The 6955-nt window shown below is 33.9% G+C and overlaps 1 pseudogene; it reads left to right on the plus strand.

Moving 5' to 3' along the window:
- The first annotated feature begins 2820 nt into the window (after positions 1–2820).
- On the plus strand, positions 2821–3756 carry LOC132277484 (heat stress transcription factor B-2b-like; annotated as a pseudogene).
- Positions 3757–6955: the final 3199 nt, after the last annotated feature.

A 6955-nucleotide genomic window follows, 5' to 3' on the forward strand; every position in this document is an offset into this window, starting at 1 on the left:
TTTTGTTCAAGCAAAAATCAAAGTTAAAAAAGATTTGGGCCTTTTTACAGGCTGTTTGTTTGGGCCTTGTTTGTTGAAAAAAGGCTGATTGTTTGGGCCATTTTTTTGTGCACTTGTTTTGGGTGTGTTTCTTCTTTTTGCCATTTGCCTCTTCTTGGGCTTTCCTTGTTTGGGCCTTAAGGTATGCTCCAACTATACATGTATGTAATGTATTTTCTTTAATAGTCCTACTTTTTAAGCCCAAAGACAATTAAGTCCTAAATTTTATTTTTTAGACAAACAAATCCTACTTTTACAATTTATTTTCAATTCAATTCAAATTTATTTTATTTTCCAACATTACCCTTATATGGTTGCTGACCTTCCTTTTTGATTCTTTCGGTTTCTCCTCTTTCCTCTCTGTTTCTCTCTCTAAACTGTCATGTCGTCCATGCTACTAGGGGTGCACACGGTTCCAGTTTTCAAGGTTCCGGTCGAAATCGGAACCGTTCATAACAGTTCTTTAAAAATGGAACCGGAACCGGAACCGGAACTGTATAGTATGAAACCGAATCGAACCGTAGAAATGGTTCGGTTCCGGTTCGGTTCCCATGGAACCATTAACTCTCGGCAAACACGGAGCTTCAGACGTGTTAGGTTTCAGCATCGGAAAGAGATGAGCTTGAGAGCTTCGTCGCTGATGCTCGCAGATCTGCGATCACATTTCAGAGCCGCATCAAACCTCGAAAATAGAGACGAAACCACCGAGAGCAGATCGGCTTGGGCATTGAGAAAGAGACGGTGACAGCTCTGTCCCTCGATCTGAAGCCACTGGTGACAGATGAGAGAGCATCGTTTCTGATCACTGGAGCTAAGCGACTGGAATATGCAAGCTAAGCACTCATCGGGAAGGTTGGAGATGTAGTCGAGGAGATCAGGAGCGTCGATAATGATGTCCTCAAATGACCAACATGCCGGCGTCGGTCAACTCTCGGCAAGCACAGAGCTTCAGATGGTTAGGTTTCAACATCGAAAAGAGATGAGCTTGAGATCTTCGTCGCCGATGCTCGCAGATCTGCGATCGCATTTCAGAGCGAGTTTAGTCACTGCATAGAACCTCGAAAATAGAGACAGAACCACCAAGAGCAGATCGGCTTGGGCATTCGTCACTTCGTCAAACCCTAAGATGAGATCATGAGAGATTGAGAATTTGAGAGGAGGCAACTAGCGAGGATTGAGAGAGTGAGACATTTAGGGCAAAAAACTAAAAAAATATGTTTTTTTTCATATCTAGTGGCTTATCTTTACTTCGTTTTTTAGTATAAAATTAAATATATATATATATATATACACATACGGTTCCGGTTCTTACCGGTTCCCACGGGCTGGAACCGAAACCCCCTGATTGGCAATATAACAAGAAGTTAAATTAGGGTAAAGTACAATCACACCCCCTGATTGGCAAAAGGATACTAAGAGGAAACTTACTTATTTTTTGGACAAAGATACCCCTGATTGGCAAAAGGATACTAAGAGGAAACTTACTTATTTTTTGGACAAAGATACCTCCTGAAGGTTCAAAAATGGACAAAGACACCCCTTTTACATGAAAAATTGACCAAATTACCCTTTGACCGTTTAGGAAACTTTTTTAATTTTACAATTTAATAAATTGGATCAATCTACTCTCATGAATAATTTATGCATAAAAAAAGAGTAAAAAAAACTTTTTTTTTTTTTTTTTTTTTTTTTTTTTACTTTATAAATGTCCCAACTTCTTAAAAATGTAGACGTCTAAAATGATTTTTTGATTCAATACATATATTCAAATAAATTATATTTTGTTATGACTTTTTTTCTTTTTCTTTTCTATTTTTAAATTAAGATGCTTAATTCTTTATCTAAAAAAATTAAACGAATCTCTTTTCCTTAAAAATAAAAAATAAGGTACTAGTGTAACTTTATACATCTTAAATATATATCAAATATTATGCATTTCCCAGCACAAAAGAAAATAGGTACCAGTATAACTTTATGCATGCCTTTGTTTGTTTGTTTGTTTTTTTTTTTTCCATTTGTTTTATTAATTTTTTTTTCCTTTTGTTTTATTATTATTATTTTTTCCCTTTTATGTTGGGAAATGCATAATATTTGATTTATAATTTAAGATGCATAAAGTTATATCGGTACCATATTTTTTATTTTTAAGAAAAAGTGATTCGTTTAATTTTTTTAGATGAAAGAATGAAGTATCTTAATTTAAAAATAAAAAAGAAAAAGAAATGAAGTAATAACAAGATATAATTTATTTGAAATATATGTATTGGATTAAAAAATTATTTTAGACGTCTAAATTTTTAAGAAGTTGGGACATTTATGAAATAAATAACAAAAAAAGAAGAAGAAGGTGAACAATATAAATGTTTTTTTTTTTTTTTTTTTTTATGCATAAATTGTTCATGAGGGTAGATTGGTCCAATTTATTAAATTGTAAAGTTAAAAAATCTTATAAACTGTCAAAGGGTAATTTGGTCAATTTCTCATATAAAAGGGGTGTCTTTGTCCATTTTTGAACCTTTAAGAGGTGTCTTTGTCCAAAAAGCAAGTAAGTTTTATCTTAGTATTCTTTTACCAAACCTCATAAGATGTGATTGTACTTTACCCAATTCTTTAATAGTCCTACTTTTTTGCCCAAAAACAATTAAGTCCTAAATTTTATTTTTTGGACAAACAAATCTTTACTTTTACAATTTATTTTCAATTCAATTCAAATTTATTTTATTTTCCAACATTACTCTTGTATGGTTGCTGACCTTCCTTTTTCATTCTCTCTCTAAACTGTCATGCCGTCCATGCTACCGGAGAAAGAAGAAGAAGAGACCGAGCTGCGCTGATTGTATTGGTTGTTGATTGTTAATTTGATGAGTTGGGGGTTGTGAACAAGAAAGTATAGATGAGTGGTACCAGCAAAGTAGATCAGTGTACTTGATTGTCTACTCTTCTTCTCCTGGTGCTGCTGCTCTTACAGTTGGAGATTAGTCCATGTTTGGCAATTGGCTTTAACAAATTCCACCATAGTTTTTTGTTTTATGTGCAACTTTAAAGCATAGAAAATGAAAATGAAATATTGAGTTTGATTTGATCTAAGAAAGAGGTGAATTTTCATATTTTAGGGTTTGGATCTAAGAACGGTGGTATGGCATTGTTGCCAGTTGAACAGACCGGTGAATCGGCTACTGCGACGACGATGTCTGATTCTCAGAGATCAATCCCGACGCCGTTCCTCACCAAAACCCATCAACTCGTCAAGGATTCGTCCATCGACGACTTGATCTCTTGGAATGAAGATGGAACCACCTTCATCGTCTGGTGACAAGCTGAATTCGCCAGAGATCTGTTTCCCAAATACTTCAAACACAACAATTTCTCAAGCTTCTTTCGATAGCTAAACACTTACGGACGAACCTACAATTCATACAAGTTTGATATGTATACTGTTTTTTTTATTAATTTGTTGTTTTTATTTTGGGTTTGAATTTTTAGGGATTTAAAAAGGTTGTGCCTGATTGGTGAGAATTTGCGAATGAATGCTTCCAGAGAGGTGAGAAGCTGCTTCTCAAAGACAGCTATCAATAGAGGAAAGTCTACACAGGTCCAAATCGGCGTGAGAGAAACATAGACTTGAGAAGAGAGGAGAGACCCGGAAGAAACCCAAAAAAAAATAAAAAATTAGCAGCCAATACAACGTCAATTCTTATGTTTGAAGATGATTGGTAATTTGATAGTAAGGGTAATATTAAAAAATAAAATAATTTTGAACTGATACGGAAATGAATTGTAAAAGTAAGATTTATTTGTCCTCTCAAAATTTTTTAGGATTCGATTGTCTTTGGACTTAAAAAGTAAGACTAATAAGGAATTTTTCCTATTTTCTTTTTATCCACCCTCTTACTTACCCAAAAAAGAAAAAAGGAAAAGAATATAATTTTTTTCATAAGCTTCAAAAAGATTTTGATAATTAATGTCTCTCCTCCCACATACAGTTTCAACTTTCAAAACAGTTAATCAGATTTTCGTATTCAGGAAGCAACATTGCATCTTAATAGTATTATCTAAAATGCAAGCGAGCTGGTTGTCAAGCGCGTGCCTAACTGATGGAAAGTTACACCACGCAGGTGACATGCAAGAGTTAAAGAACTTTGCATGGTATATGCATGACATGAGAAAAATAGAATTCTAGAGTCTTTGAGAGAGTTGTGTAAATGATTGTGAAGTGATTGATAGAGTTGAAAGATTGTAGAACATTGGAGAGATTGTAGATCTTTAGAGTAAAGAATTTGTACAATTAATGCAAATATCCATAATATGTGAAAAATTTTAGACAATAATGAAAAGACTTATAAATAGATGAATGAGTCATTTGTAATCAATAAGCTCTACGAGTGAGGGAGTGGGTCAATTGTAATCAACAAGCTCTACGAGTGAGGGAGTGTTATATAACACTCAACAAATTATGTTATTCCACCATCTAGTTCTCACTAATCAAATCAACTTTAGTCAACTATTTAATCTTTCCTTCTTTTCTCTCACTCTCTGGGTTTGTATTCCCCATTTATATAGAACGACTCCTGAATCCTCATTCAATTGTTTCTTGTATTTCAATTAACACAACACTGAAACTAACATAGGATGATAAATGACTCTTATTTCCCCTTTCATTGTTTAATAGCAGTGAAATGAATCATTATGTTAGACATTATATCTACAATGTAGAGAGAAGAATGTAAAGAGGGGAGAGAGATTTTATTCTTTTTTCTTAAATCTAAGTACATCCATATAGCAATGAACAATTTGTATTTATAGCAAAACTTTGCATTAATCAACATCCTTGATGCACCATTAACAAGTGCATTTACCACTTACATAACGCACACACATTCAGATCCCAATTTACTACTTACATAATGCACACACATTCACATCCCAATTCATATTGTCCCCACATGATAGATATATAACACTCCCCTTTAGGGACCAGTGGGAAAAAATATCTAGTGAAGGAAAAAGAGTACAATATTCTAGTGTGTCAGAAAATGGTATTGCATAGGTTAAAACTATCTCATTAAAACTTTATCACGAAAACCCAGTGGGACAAAATTTGAGCAAAGGAAAAAGAGTACAATATGCCAATACCTTTGCAATGTAGTGCTCCCCCTCATTGCTGCATTAGTTCAACACTAAAAATCCTTGAGTTGACACATTCCAATATTGTGTACCAACCTTTTGAACGTCGCAGTTGGTAGTGTTTTAGTGAACATGTCTGCTAAATTTTCATTTGAATGTATCTGCTGAATATCAATATCACCATTCTTCTGACGTTCATAGGCATAAAAAAAAATTGGTGAGATGTGCTTAGTTCTATCACTTTTGATATAACCATATTTTATCTGTGCAATGCATGCAATATTATCTTCATATAATACTGTTGAGCTATCTTTTATTGATGAGAGACCACATGTTCGAATATGCTGGATCATAGATCTAAACCAAATACATTCTCTGCTTGCCTCATGAATTGCTAGTGTCTCTGAATGATTTGAAAAAGTTGCAATCATTGTATGTTTTATAGATCACCATGATATAGTAGTGCCATCACAGGTAAACACATATCCTATTTGTGAATGAACTTTGTGTGAATTAGAGAGATAGCCAGCATCTATATGTCCAATTAACTGGGAGTTTGATTCTTTTGAATAAACAATCCCATATCAATTGTACTAAGAAAATATCGTAATATATACTTGATTCCATTCCAATGTTTGTAGGTTGGTGCAGAACTGTAGCTTGCTAATAAATTGACTGAAAATGCTATGTCACGCCGTGTGTAATTTGCAAGATATATAAAAGCACCAATTGCATTGAGATATGGCACTTCAGGACCAAGGAGTTCTTCATCATCCTCTTGAGGACGAAAATGATCTCTCTTGATGTCAAGTGATCGGACAACCATTGGGGAGCTCAATGGGTGCGCTTTATCCATATAAAATTGCTTCAAAATCTTTTCTGTATATGTTGACTGGTGGATGAGGATTCCACTTGACAAATGTTCAATCTGCAGACTAAGATAAAATTTTGTTTTTTCAAGATCTTTCATTTCAAATTCTTTCTTTAAATAAGTGACTGTCTTTTTGATTTTGTCCAATATTCTCATAATATTTAGATCATCAACATATACTGCAACAATAGCAAAATCACATCTTGATTTGTTAATAAAAATGCATGGACAAAGATTATTATTCACATACTCTTCTTTTATCAAGTATTCGCTAAGACAATTGTAGCACATGCGCCCAGATTGCTTCAATCCATATAAGGATCGTTGTAATTTGATCGAGTACATATTATTCGCTAAGACAATTGTAGCACATGCGCCCAGATTGCTTCAATCCATATAAGGATCGTTGTAATTTGATCGAGTACATATTATGTTAGGGGTGCACACGGTTCAGTTCGGTACGGTTCTTGCTGGAACCGTAACCGGAACTGGTCTTAACGGTTCCCTAAAAAATGGAACTAGAACCGAACCGAACCGTTTTTACAATTCGATTTCGGTTCAGTGCCATGGAACCGTTGACCAAGCTGACTTTTTCAATATTATTTTAATTTTTCTTAAAAAAAAATACAAATACAATAACAAAAATAAAAACATAAATAAACACAAAATATAAAAATATTACATCCCACAAATTCAGTTACTCCATTAGAATTACAAAAAAGAAAACTGAATCAACATTCAACATTCAACAATCCAACATCATTCACTAATAGTTGATATGAAATCTAATACTAATAGTCCATTATGTAGCATCATTAGCAACAACCTCCATTGTAGCTGCTCACAGCCTCACGCAGAAAACATCTTCCCCACCTTTTAAAAAACAACAAGAGTTACAGAATGTGGTGAATTTGAAACTAA

This window comes from Cornus florida, unplaced genomic scaffold (genome assembly GCF_030987335.1).
Source record: "Cornus florida cultivar Cherokee Brave unplaced genomic scaffold, ASM3098733v1 CherokeeBrave_3.0.0_Hap2_Chr10, whole genome shotgun sequence".
In the NCBI taxonomy this organism is placed as follows: domain Eukaryota; kingdom Viridiplantae; phylum Streptophyta; class Magnoliopsida; order Cornales; family Cornaceae; genus Cornus; species Cornus florida.